At 49.8% G+C, this 13,956-nt stretch overlaps 1 pseudogene; it reads right to left on the minus strand.

The window, feature by feature from the left end:
• Positions 1-3,623: 3,623 nt before the first annotated feature.
• On the minus strand, positions 3,624-10,831 carry LOC131561386 (protein ecdysoneless homolog; annotated as a pseudogene).
• Between the last annotated feature and the right edge of the window lie 3,125 nt (positions 10,832-13,956).

Below are 13,956 nucleotides of genomic sequence, written 5' to 3' on the forward strand. Positions count from 1 at the left end.
TGGTGGGGATGGCCATGGGGCAGGTGGGCATTTTGCTTTCCAGCTCTCTGTGAGGAAACAAAAGAGCTGTCAAATCCATGCAGGAAAAGAGGGGCCAAGTAGCAGGTGGTGGACATCTCTGACAATTGGGATTCATTTGATCTGCCTGCACTGCAAAAGCCAACACTCTCTGAGCACCACCAGCGCTGTGATGTGCCTTGCCCTGCCCCTGCCCTGGCTGCAGCAGCCGCCTGTTGGGACGGGCCCTGTTCTCTAAAGGAGCTGCACCCAGGGACCATTGGGGCAGTGCTGGTTAAAAAGTAAAGCACATAAAAGGGTGGGAACTGTGAAGGGAATAAAATAGAATGGTATAAGAAAAAATGATAACAGAACTGCACCAGGAATGGCCACTGACTGCTGTCACTGACAGAGCTGCACTGAGGGACGGCCACACGTTTCTGTTCCCACACAGAAATGCTGGGACTTGCCTTCTCCTCAATAACCATCAGTGGCATTTCCAAGGCCAGCAGGTACACTCAGACATGTCCAAAATCATCGTTACAGGGGGAAAACTGGGGTTGGCATCAGCTGTGACAAACATCAGGAAGAGCACAGGAGCAGAAATAGGGATTTCCCAGCTCCCTCCCAGGGAGAACAGTATCAGCACAGGGACAGAAAATGCTGATAGAACATCCTTTCCCACTGCTCCCTGTGCTCAGCTGGAGGTGGCATCCTTTAGCTTGTGCTCTTCTGTGGGTTTCCCCATGGAAATACTGCAGAGGGTCACAGAAGATTTACTAGCATGTTAAAAAGAAGCTGAAAACCCAGGAAGGATGACATTTGGGATAGGGACACAAGCAAATTCACACATCATATGACAGTTCAATATGGCTGCTGTGAGTATGCAGCATGGAGGACAGCTAGATTAAACTAGAATAGATTCCAAAACTGTTTGGCCTTATAACTGCAGGTAAGGTTAACAACCCTCACCAATTGAAAAATAAAGGGAAATCTGCTCAGAACTAATTTGGATCACCCTCCCTGCAGCCATTGGGTAGCACGACTCCTCGTCTCCACCAAACTACAAAAGTTTTACTGGAAATCTCTCATTTTCTGCTTCCTACCTGCACTCAAGTGACCTGTGTGATCTCTCTGAATGAACTGAGCTTTCCCTTCACAGCAGCTCTGCTCTTCACTTGCCAGCCTCGTGCCCTTGGCAATTTCCATCTGGCAGCGTTGGCCTGCTGAAGGAGAGGCTCTGTTCCAAACATGCCCACTTTGCAGCAGTGCCCCACGATGGGATGTTCTCCTGCCTGGACTAATCCCTTTGCTTCTCAGCTCCAGCTGCAGCCCACAAACCTGGCAGCTGTTCAGGAGCCTCTGCCATGGCACGGCCCCACCCAGCTGATTGCCAGCCTGGCAGCACAGTGGGCACACATTGCCAGCCCTGGCCGTTGTTTCCATCCCGCTGCAAGGAGCCCAGTTGTTCCCCAGTGTTCCTGCAGGAACCCAGGCCCAGGGGTCTGTGGGGTTTGCAGGGGCTCTCTTGGGGGTACCTGGGGGTGTCTGTGGCATTGGGGAGGGGGGCCTGAGCTCTGGGGGTGTCTCTGGGGCTCCTGCTCTTTTCCCCTCATATTTCCCATCCTTTTTCCTCTCACGCTTCACACCCTTTTCTCCTCACCTTTCTAGAGCTTTCTTGCTTCCTAAATACCACCTTTACACCATTTTGCAGTCTCCATTTTTTAACTCTTCCCCCCTTACCCCTCATTTTTGCTGCCTGTTTTCCTGTTTTTTTCTGCCCTTCCCCCCTGTTTTTTGCTGCCTTTTTTCCCAATTTTTTGCCATTTTTTCCCCCTCCATTTTTTTCTTCTGCCCTTTTTTGTCACCTGTTTTTGAGACCTTCTTTTTCACCCCTTTTCTACCAAACTTTTTTCCACCTTTTTTTTTTTTGCTGCCCTTTTGTGCCTCTTTTTATCCAGCCTTTGTGGCCCCTCGATATAAATCCCTCAATGGAATCAGTGGGGGTTTCTACCAATTTCAACCCTAAAAAAAAGGCACATAGAGATTCCTTGCCAATGTAAACTTAAAGATGATGAAAATTGAAGGTTTGCTCTCATTTCAAATCTATAAAATCCCATCACAACGAGTGTTCCCTGATCTATTTCAGCAAGAGAATGGGGATTCCCCATCCATTGATAGCCCTGAAATAATGGCCAAGGCAGGGTTCCTTTCCATTGATGCCCTCAGCATTGCAGGTGAATGGGGATTCCCCCAGGTGAAACACAGACAATAAGGGAAAATTAACCAGTTAAACAACTCCAGAATACACTTGGACAGAAATCCATTGAAAGGGAACCACACACCACTTGTCTGCCCTAATTAATTCCATCGGGCTTCCTTCACTAAAAACACTCTCAGAATTAAAAGTGGAGATGCCTGGTGTGTTACCTCAAAGCAGAGGAAGAGTCAGCATGGAAATGCTTCTTCTGCCATGGCAAACTCTCCTGGGAGCACTCCCAGAGCCTTGCAGGGCTCCCCTGGGAAGCTGCTGAACAAATGGGAAGAGTTGGGATGAGCAGAGCCCCAGAGAAATCCCAGCCCCACTGATGGAAAAGTCAGATTATCCAAGCAGCAACAGCAGCTGGAGTGTTTGCAAAAGAGCAGCTTTGTTCTGAACCCAGCTTAGGAGTTCTCCTCATGCACTAAGGGAGCCCCTCCATCTATTTGGACCTTTTCTATAGCACAGGCCACACAGCAGTTCAATGTGATCATGTTCTTCAACTTAATTATGCTTTAAAGTATCTAAACTTGATCTAGCTACTCATCAGTAGAGAATTTTATGTATTTTCAGAGTAAATCACCTTCCCTGGTCAAACACCAACCCTTCCCAAGGTTCAAGTACCTCTGTTTTCCACCACTAACTGCTCATTAGCCTTGTCTCAATTAAAAAACGTCTGTTAACCCCATTTTCCCACCACAGATTTGTCTGAGTCTCTCACCTCTCAGCAGTCCAAATTGGTTTAAATTTAGCAGAACCTTCTTCACACTTCCCAGCTCTTGCTGTCCATCTCTAATCCCTGTCCAACCTGCCAGTGCTCTCCCTGAACTGCTGACAAAGTGAATTACACAACATCAGTGCAGGACAACTCATTAATTGCTGAATGAAAATGAAATAAAGAGAAATTAAGAAGCTGATTTGGACCCAGCAGGACTGCATTGCTGGTGTTTGTGTAGCAAGAATTTCTATCTATTTTATTGCAAATTTAACTTGTTGAAACTAAAGTAGTCATATTTAAAATAGATTTTTCATTCCAGATGCAAGCAACGTGCTGCATGCCTTCCAGCCACACTTGCACTGAAAAAACCCCAAACTGCTCAGCCTGGGCTCACATCATGCCAGCAGTAGCTGTATTTCAAGATTCAGCAATAATGGAATTCATTCAGAAAATGAACAATTACAAAAATACTTTCACTCCAAGAACTGAGGAAGTTATGCATATCCTCAAAAAATTCAGTAATCACATTGTACTTTTGATTTTATTGAAATAAAATTCAAAAATACTTCTGGTCAATATTTGTTCATTTGATCCAATTACTCTTCCTGCAGTGTGCTATTTCTCCACCTGCCCCTGAAGGCAGCAGCATTTTCAGAACAAGAACTGCTCCCCACATATTGAACCCACTCAGCAATGGCTAAAAGGACATTTTAGAAATGTGGAAAATTGGAGCAGTGATTGGTAAAATGGGAGAGAGGTTTCGTAATAAAAGAAAACATCATTTGAGTCATGCATTCAACATCATTTTTCAGTTTTCTGGAATTGTACTAGCACTGGGAAAATCTCATTTCCACCCAAGACAGTGTGCAAACAGAAGCTTTTGCAGGTGAATTCACTCTGCTGAAGTGACACAGAATGAACAGAATGCTCCAAATTCAAACCTTTGGCCTCTTCTCCCCCATCCTGCTCGTGTGTCTGTGCTCCATCTCCCCAGCAGCCATGTCTGGTGCCAAGGCTCTCCCTGCCTTGCTCAGCTGCCAGTGAGCTCTGTGCTCTCAGGTAAATTCACCCCCAGGCTCTGTAAAATGCTCGAGGTGGGTCCTGCCAGGCCAGCCTGGGCACTGTAGGACTCGAGCAGCTTTGCCACCAGGTTCATGTCCACATCCAGGGCTGCCAGCTCAGCAGCCTCAGCTCCACAGTCAGGGCCAGCACTCTCACATGGGGCTGCTCCAACAGAACCTGCCTGCATGGAGTACAAAGAGAAAGCTTTATCAAATTGCATGAGCAGATTTAAGGGGAAAAAAAAAAAGGGCAAACCACAGGAGAAAAGAAACAGCAATTGTGCAGCCAACAAAGTCCAGTACACTCCTGAGTCCTGACAGACAGGAATTCAGACACCAAATGTTCATGCCAGCTGAAACCGAGCAAAGGGCATCCCTGAGAATTCCAGAACACCTAAACAGCCTGAACAACACAGAAAACCTGAGAAGTGGCGTTCGCTGCGTGGGCACCCCCCACCAACCCTTTCGGGGGGGGATCAGCTCACAGAAAACCTTACAAGCCTAAACAGCCGAGAAACCTCACACTACAGGAACTCACAAATGAAGCTGCAGCTGCTTGCCCTACTACTAAAAACAGAGAAAAGATGGGCAAACTAAAACTAAGCCTTGGAAAAGATGGGCAAATTCCAAGCTTAGGTAAGTTTCAGTTTATAAAAAATGTATGATGGTGCAGGTCCAGCACACTTTGCCTGCACGTGGGAAGGTTCCAATCCCATTACTCAGAATGGCCACTTGCAGCACATTTCCTGCTTGGAAATTACTGCTGCAAATCAGAGCCCAAGGCACACTCACCCCTCTCTTGTGGCTGCTGAAACTTTTCCCAACGTTGCTCTGTGCCAGCTCACGGTCCATCTCCTCCATGTACGCCTTGAGACTGCCCACGAGCTCCTCAGGAGACACCTTCTGCTCCTGCCTTCCATTCCCAGCATCCAGCTCTTCATCATCCTCAGCTGAGAAACCAAACTCCTCCTCTTCATCCACATCATCAGAATCCAGCTCCTCCGAGTCTGCCCCTGCACATGATTTGGTGTCAGTACAACAGCAAAGAAATCAGTGCTGGCTTTTGTTTCAAAGAAAGAAGCAATCTCACCTAAAATTCTGTCCAGGGCTTTGGTAAAAGAATCCACATCAAAGGTAACTTGGGATTCATCAGATGACCTGAAATATAAAAATATTTTTAAAGAAATAAAGCTTCTATGCTTGCCTAAGCCTGACACAGGCACAAGCCATAATGATGTCTCTCAAGACAGGATTGAAGTTGGGACATTTGAATTTAAAAGTCCGCAGAAGTTTGAAGCCTGTGTGCATTAGACATCAAACAGTGAGTGGAAGAATTCTTGGCAGAAAAAGAGAAAAATTGTGAAGACCACAAAACCCAACTGAGGGACAGAGAGCAGCTCAGCTTGCAGCACTTGAACCTGCACCAGTGCCAGAGTGGCACCAAGCTGATTTAAAGCAAGTACAGGGTCACTGCTCTGCCTTTGCTTCAGGCCCTGCTCAGCACAGCACCTTCAAACTCTGATTCTCTGCATCACAGAACCAAGCACAGGGCTGCAGCACAGTGCAACATTCCACACCAGAGCCAAACTCCAGGTGCTACTACCATGGCATTTCTGCTCCTTCCTGCGTGGACACTTTGGACACAAAAGCCTTCATGCTCTCAGCAACTGTTTCCAAGTCATAGTTTTGCTCCTCCTCATTTGGGGAAGGAAGGGACTCATTTCTTGTCTCCTTCAGCATCTGATCCAGAGCACCTGGTGTCATATCCAGCCAGCTGTCATCTGCAAGGACACAGCACAGATCTGTTACTCTGCACAAGCCTGCTGGCCCACAGGCCCAAACCAGCTGACTGACAGGGCTGCAACCATCCTGCAGCTCAGTTCTGCAGTTCAGCTCTTGTGCTGCTCCTGGCTCACACACAGCAAAGGCACAGAGAGGCTGAGAAGAACTGAGTGCAGATTTCTTGTCACTACTTACAAACTCTGCTTTGCAGAGCTCAAACTCAGAGAGACCATTCAGTCACTGGGAAGCCTTTGGCCACTCAGTGGAGGAAGAAAGGCTCACTCTAAACTGGGAGAGCCAATCCAGTGTTTAGTCTTGAGGAAGGCTGGATTTGCTCTCCCTTCACAGCTGTCAGCATTGCCCCTCTCCCCCCACAAATAACCATCTGTAACAGGAATAATTCCCCATCCAGCTCACCATCCTCTGCAGGAAGACAAGCTGCTTCTCTCTCCAATTCCTTCAGATCAATGGGGGTTGTCTGTAGTAGTGCCAGGATTTCATCACCTGGGCTCACTTCATCACAGCTGGAAGAAAAACCAAACTCAATTTACTGAAATGGATTCAATGGGATCACATGCTCTGCATTCAGGTTTTCACTTGAACTCTTCATTTTTCCTTCTGTGCAAACACATCAAAAAGGGAAATGAATCTGGGGGAAGTACCAGAGCACTACCCAGAGCATTGGCCAGAACAGGACACAGTCAGTCCCTGCAACTCCCAGCTGATGGCTCCAAACCCATTGGTCATGGCTCTTTTTCTTTACATTTCATTTGCCTTGGTAAATATTAAGATTACCAGATCCCAAACACCACAGACTGGAAACTCAAAAAATAACATCAAGATATTATGGGCTGGCAAAGCCTCAGATATTTCTGTAGTGATTTAGCTTTTGGATTTGATCTTCCAGAGAAATCCACAGCCAGCTCCTTGAGCAAAGGAGACAGATTACCCTGTATTCATTATTCACTGGGACTGCTTTTCAATGAAACTTTTCTACACTTTCTACAGTCAACCAAGCAAAAATTGCATTGCAGTCACCACTTGGAATCCACTTGGAAGAGCTCAGCATTTCACAAAACCAAGATAAAAGAGTTACTCAAGCCAGAACTTCTCCCAGTGGAGCATTCCAGAGGAATTAGTACTTGTATGTCCTGGCCACAGCTCCCATGTTCAATGTGCAGTGGAGAAAAGGGTTCAGGTGTTTGTGACAAGGATTTCAAAGGTCACTTACAGGATTTGTAGGGTATATGACACTCATGAATTTCAAGCAGCTCTCACCTTTCCAGCACTGCAACAGATTGCTGGAAGTGATCTTCTGCCATGTGCAACAGCTCCATGTACTTGGCTGATCCTTCCATTTCTCCCTATTGAATGCAAGTCACAGCCATGAACCCAAACAATTCCAGGCTTCCTAAGGGTGACTGTTGGTCACACAGAAATGCTGAGAGAACCAGAACAACTAAAAACTCTTGGCCATGGGCACTTGTAACTCAATACAGCCAAGGGGCACTCCTGTGTTTGAAGCATATTAAAGGATATTAACCTAAGAATCTCAATAAAGTTGTCCAATAGTATAACCTTCAAGTAGGTAGTCAATTTATGTCCAATTTATTAACTTCAAAGAAGTAGTCAAAGGCATCTTTAAAAAAAAAAAAACCCACAGAACCTCACCAAAACCCCCAGAAGTCACAAAACCCACACACACATAAAAATTACACTTGCATGGGCCCAGATAGGTCTATGGTGTTATGTATGGATCTTGAAGAATATTGAATTCTAGAGGGGTGGAAATGAAATGGAAACCAGTGAAATCAGTTACACCTCACACAATCACATATAGGGGTTTTCTTCACTCAAGTGTATTTCTCCCCTTGCTTTAGATGAATGAATCAATCCCCACATCTTGCTTTTTCCTTTTTAATTTCCAAAATAAATTCCTTTCAAAGGAGAACAACCTGCACATGTCCCCTTTAAACACATTAATTCATTTCCCACAGAGATAAGGATTCAAGCTCCTTACACCAGTTCAAGGGTTAAAATGTATTTTCCCTGCAATGTTGAAAAGCCACACACACTGAAATAATCACAGACCTTGAAATAATCCTTCTCCTTCAAGCTCCTGAGGAATCTCTCCCACAGGGGACCCCTTAACACATTTCTCTTGGCGTCAGGAGCCACTTTACTGCTCTTGGAGCACAACATTTCAAAGCCATGAGCCTGCAGACAAAAGATGCAACAACAAGAGGTTCTCAAGGTGGGACAGACTTTGCTCACATTTCTCTGGACAAGCAGGCAACCTCCAGACAAGGACCCATTCCCTGGACATGCATGAGCCAAGGCCAAAATGCCCCAGGAATCATTCCCAGCTTCATGCCCAGCTCGCAGGCTCTGTACTGAGGATGAGCTGGGGCGGGCAGGGTGTATCCACTGCGTCTGTCTGGAACAAACTGCTGCTGCACCAGCTGTGCATACAAACACCGAGTGAAAGTCACCTGCAACAGCCAGAGCAGAAACAAACACTCCCTGCAGCGGGACTGGGCTGGGGACAGCCAGCAAACTCCCTCCAGGTCACCAGAGTGCCTTTGAAGGCACCCATATTACAGGCATTGCTTGCGACTGCATTCAAAATATATCTTAGAAAGATTTTTCTGATAAATTGCTTTTCAGGCTTTACAACGTTTGTTCCAAATTGAAATCCCCAAGCAAATATAAACTTTAGTATTCTAAATACATTACGAAAAATCCTTGATAGTCTGGAAAATCCCCATTTGAACTGCAACACGTTTCATTAAATATATCTTGTTTCCTTAACAACAATAACACCACGTTTCTCTTCAACTAGAGAAGTGCTTCAGGATAACCAAGATATCCTAACTGCTTCAGAACATCACAGGCATTAAAAAGCAGCATTTCAGGTGTCACATGCTACCTCTGCTGGTTCCTGATCCTAAGAAAACGTTCTCAACCCCCTCACTCTGTCTGCTCCCTCAAACAATAAGAAAGTATGAGCCTGACACTCCAGGTACACACTTGCAATCCATTTTGGTGTTGTGTTCCAGCCCTTTTTAGAATCTTGGAGTAGGGCAAAATAATTAAACAAATTTCTGCTAATGACCAAATAAATTATTTCCATTTTAATTCATTCCATTAGCAGCCATCCATATCCAGGTGAACGCATCTGCTCATTATTTCACCTGTACTAGACAAAACCGGGGTCCTTACAGAGCCGGCAACACTCCAGCCCTGAGCATTCCCTTCCCCCAGGGACACTTCTGAATCCATGTCTGCTGGGGTTTTTTTAAAATTCATAAACTCATAAAAAGTCTAAGGTTAGAAGGGACCTTTAAGATCAACACCTGGTTCCAACAGCCTTGCCACAGGCAGGCACACCTTCCACCAGCCCAGGCTGCTCCAAGCCCCATCCAACCTGCCCTTGGACACTTCCAACATGTCTGGGATGGGGAAACACCTCCAAGGATGGGCCATGGTAAGACAGGACCTTCAGAGCACAGGCATTGACCCTTGGCAGCCCTCCCACTAAAGCAGCTCAGCAGCACCCGCCTTACCTGGCTGCCAGCCCCGGCAACTCCCTGCTCATCTCCCGCAGCAGCTACACAATGAACCACTCATCCTCCACGTTATCCCCGAACACCGCGGGGCCGCCCAAGTGCGCCGGGATCTCGCCTGCACGGGGCACAGAGAGGAGAGGCGGCTCAGCAACGCCGTGCCCGGGAACAGATTGTCCACACGGGCTGCGGAGTCTCCCTCACTGCGGATATCCCAGACCCTGCTGGCAGAATCTTGTGTCCTGTGCTCGGGGACGGCCCGGCTGCAGCAGGGAGGCGGCACCAGATGCCTCACTGGGTTAACCCGTGCTGTGACACCGAGAGTCGGGGAAGCCGCCCGGTCCCCCCTCACACGCTCCCGGTTCGAGCCCGCTTGATACCCCTCACACGCTCCAGGTCCCCGGGACCCCCATCCACAATCCCGCTTCCCGGCCCCCGGATTCCCCTCAAACGATCCCTGTTCCTCCTCAGGCGCTCCTGGTTTCTGGCCGCCGGGTTCCCCCCACACACTGCCGGTTCCCGGCCGCCGGACTCTCCTCAAAAGATCCCAGTTCTCAGCCGCCGGTTGCCCCTCACACTCTCCCGGTCCCCACACACACTCTCCCGATTCCCTGCTGTCGGATCCCCCTCACACGATCCCGGTTCCCCCTCAGATACTCCTCAGACACGGCCGCCGGATCTCCTCACACCTCCCCGGTTCCCCCTCACACGCCCTCGGTTCCCGGTCACCGGGTCCTCCTCACACGGCCCAATTCCCTTTCACACGCCGCCGGTTCCCTGCCGCCGTATTACCCTCAAAAGATTTCGGTTCCCGGCCGCCAGGTATCCTTCACACACTCCCTGTTCCCCCTCACAAGCTCCCGGTTCCCGGCCGCCCGATCCCCTTCAAACGATCCCCCCGCTTTTCCCTCAGAGGCCCCTCGATTCCGGCCGGCGGGTTCCCCTCACACCCCCTCGGTTTCCGCTCACACACCGCCGAGTCCCCCTCACACTCTCCCGGTTCCCCCTCAGACGCTCCTCGATTCCGCCCGCCGGGTTCCCCCCACAACCCCCAACTTTCCCCTCACACGCTCCCGGTTCCCGACCGCCGGGTCCCCCTCAGGAGCCCTCAGTTCCCGGCGCCGGGTCCCCTATCACAATCTCCAGGTTTCCCCTCACTCTCTCGCGGTTCCCGGCCGCCAGGTCCCCCTCCCAGTCTCCCCGGCTCCGGGAGCTCCTCCCGCCGCGCCTCCCGGCCCGCTCCCGGCTCACCGCGGCCCGGCACGTAGCGCAGGCGGAACGGCTGCCGCTGGCACACGCAGGCGGCCAGGAACGGGGCCAAGCGCACCAGGGCCAGCTCAGCGCAGCGCCGCAGCAGCGCCTCGCCGCCCGGGCCCGCCGCCGCCGCCGCCAACAGCCGGGAGCGCACCGCGACCTCGGGCAGCGCCGGCCGCCGCAGCGCCTCCATCGCGCCGGGGCCCAAAGCGCTCCGCCTACGGGGAGGAGCGGCGCGATGGCGGCGGCGGGGCGGCGGCGCTGAGGGTGATATCGCGATACGCGCGGAAACCGGTGCAGCCGTGAGTGGCCGCCGCTGCCCCGGTGCCCGGCGCGGCCCCGAGCCCCAGCGCGGTCCCGGTCGCGATCCCCCGGCCCCGCTCCCGGGCCTGCCGCCCGCGCTGCCTCCAGCACCGAGCAGGGCCCCGGGACGGCCCGGTCACCCCTGTCCCCGACGGGAGATGATTCCCGACATTCCCGGGATATCCCGGATTCCTGAGCACCGGTCCCGGACGGACAGCGGCGGGACCGAACGCGATTAAATCCCTGTAACTGGCTCTTATCCCCTGACCCAAGAGTTGGGTCAGTTCTGACTTAACTCGGCTCGTTTACTCTTGTTCTATTTAATTTCATTCAATGTAATTAATCTACAGCGATAATGGCGTAATCTCTGCTTTTAGGGAGGTGTACCTCAATTCGCAGCATCTTAGGTTTAAGTTTAGCTGATTTTGATCCAGCTGTTCTGTTGGTATAGGGTCAAATTGCCAAGGCCAAGATACTTGAATAGAGTTTTGAGGCAGAAAGCATCTGGGTTTGTTGGCAATTTTCCAACCAGGTAGAGCCAGGGCCTGGTCAGAGCCCAGACCCTCATTGGGAGGGTCTCCCTCACATACCTCAAAAACAAATCTCTCAATAATAGCAGCTATGAGATGCCCCAAACACAGCAAACAGCTGGAGGGCTCCTGTGAGCATACCTGGGGCTGTGTCTGATTGCCACAGAGCAGGAGCAGCCTTGCCCTCAGCAGGTCACAGCCCTGTGCCATGAGGATGTGGCACAAAAGGGTCGGGAAAGACCACAGGACCTCAGCTCAGATGAGGCTTTTGACAGAGCCCAGAGATCTCATCCTGGAACTCTGAAAACACAGGAAAACCATGAGACAGCCCTGGGTGAAGGCACAGCAACCCTGCTGGAACAAGAGAAGGGACTAAAGGCTGAGCAGGCAGTGCAGGGAACGGCTGCAGACAGCCTGTTCAAAGAGATGCACCTGCAGCTGGAGAGCAAAACAGAGAGAGCCCAAAGTGACACCATGTCTTGTGGGTTGTCACACAGAGATATGTCAAAGTTCATGAAAAGCCAGCTATAAATAAGGTAATGGTGTCTTATGAATAATGCCTGTTATAAAAATGAGTGAATTCACATGATGGAACCAATCTATCAGCAGTGACTGTCTCAAGAACTGGAGACAATATTCTTCCAGCATTCCTGTATCCACAGCAATGAAACACTGAACAGCTTACAATGGATAACAGCCATAATGTGGAACAACCACCCACTCTCCTGTGTTATCTGTGGGAGATAAACCAGAAGAGATCACAATCAATGATCCTGTCAGGCAGTGCAGCACTGACACCTGTGCAATCTGTGAGAGGATCAAGGGCCCAACAAACTGTATCTTCTTCTATCCAAAAGCAGGTGTTTATCAGTGTTTCATCACAGCTGTTTGAGTGGGATCTGTCTTATCTCTAGAAGGAAAGAACCACATCTTGCAATGCGAACAAACATATTTAAGCAAAATTAACTTGGGACTTAAAATCAATTGCAGAGTAATTCAATGTCACATCAATAGAATTAGAGGTACACTGAAGAGAACTTAAAGTTAACATCTTTAATACGGAATAAAAATTGATCTTAACAAAACTTGAATAGAACATGAAATGGCTTAAAGTGAAGAAGAATGAAACACGACCTCCTCCAAACTCAGCAACACTCAAACCTGACAGAAATCCACCTCGACATAAATGAGTCTTGATAAAATTAATTCAATAGAGTAATAAAATATAACATTACTCAGATCTAACTTGGTTTAATCTTACCAACACTAAAATCATATTCAAATAGAACTGAACCAAGAATCAATGTCCTTAAAAGTTCTGGTTACTACGAAATGTAACCTGTTCTTATGGTATTAATACCAAAAGACACTGAAAATGTGAACCAAGCGTGGCTGAAATCATGGCCTGATGGATTTACTGGAGGGATTAGAAAATGTAACAAATAACTTGACCCTATGTAATTTAACATTGAGAAAATTTTAAGGAATCAGAAATTTAGTAAAACCTTTAAAGCACAATTTTGCCAAAAGAAACAACAAAGTAGAATTTGGCAAAGTGTCCAAGAGATCGGGAGCCTCTCGAGATTGTATTTAGTGTAATACCATGTGGTAAATGTTATCAGCATTTCTGTTAAAGAAATTAGATTGTGTTATGCTGCACATGATAATAACGAAGCACTGCATGTTCCGCTTTGAATCTCTCCAGTAACAATCCTCAGAGAAATCAGAGTCCACGAAAAACACAAGATTAACTTCAAATAAGGATTTCAGCACTCGTTTACGGCATTCTAGGACACGTTCCGTGAGGCTTCAGTGCCCAGGGGCAGTCAGAGCCCTTCGGCAAATGCCGGGGGTTCGCCCCGCCGCAGGGCTGGGGAGCCACGGGGGGAGTGAGTTCGCCCGGGGCCAAGCGGAGCCGCCGGGCAAAGCCGAGCCCCGGGAGCGGGGAAAGCGCCGGCGGCAGCGAGGGCAAAGCCGAGCGGGGAGAGCCGAGCTGGGACCCGCCCGGGGCTCGGGGTGAGGCGGGGCAGCCCCGCGCCTGCCGCCACCGCAGGGGGTTTGCACTGCGCTCAGCCGGGCCCAAGGGACTCGGGTTCACATCCCGCAATCCGGGCCGGCAGCGACGGGAGGCGGCGGAACGGTGAAGGAACCGATCCCGAGAAGGTGGCGGGGAGCGCCGGGGAGCGCCGGGGAGAGGGGCCGGGGCGGGGTCGGGGCGGGACGAGGGAGCAAAACGGCCCCGCCTCCGAGCCGCGATTGGCTGCGCTCCCGCCGCTGATTGGTCAGATCGACCCAAATCCCTCCCACAGTGACGCTATCTGAATAAACCGGAGGCGGCATGATCTCCCCATTGTCACCGGAGGCGCAGCGGCGATAGCGCCCAGAGCCCGGGCAAGGCGATAATAGAGCTTGAAAGCGGCTTCAGCACAGGTGCGACTCGCGCTCGGTTTTGCCTCAGCTCGGGGTTCTGGCGAGTTCCGTGTGC

Source organism: Ammospiza caudacuta, chromosome 9 (genome assembly GCF_027887145.1).
Source record: "Ammospiza caudacuta isolate bAmmCau1 chromosome 9, bAmmCau1.pri, whole genome shotgun sequence".
Taxonomy (NCBI): domain Eukaryota; kingdom Metazoa; phylum Chordata; class Aves; order Passeriformes; family Passerellidae; genus Ammospiza; species Ammospiza caudacuta.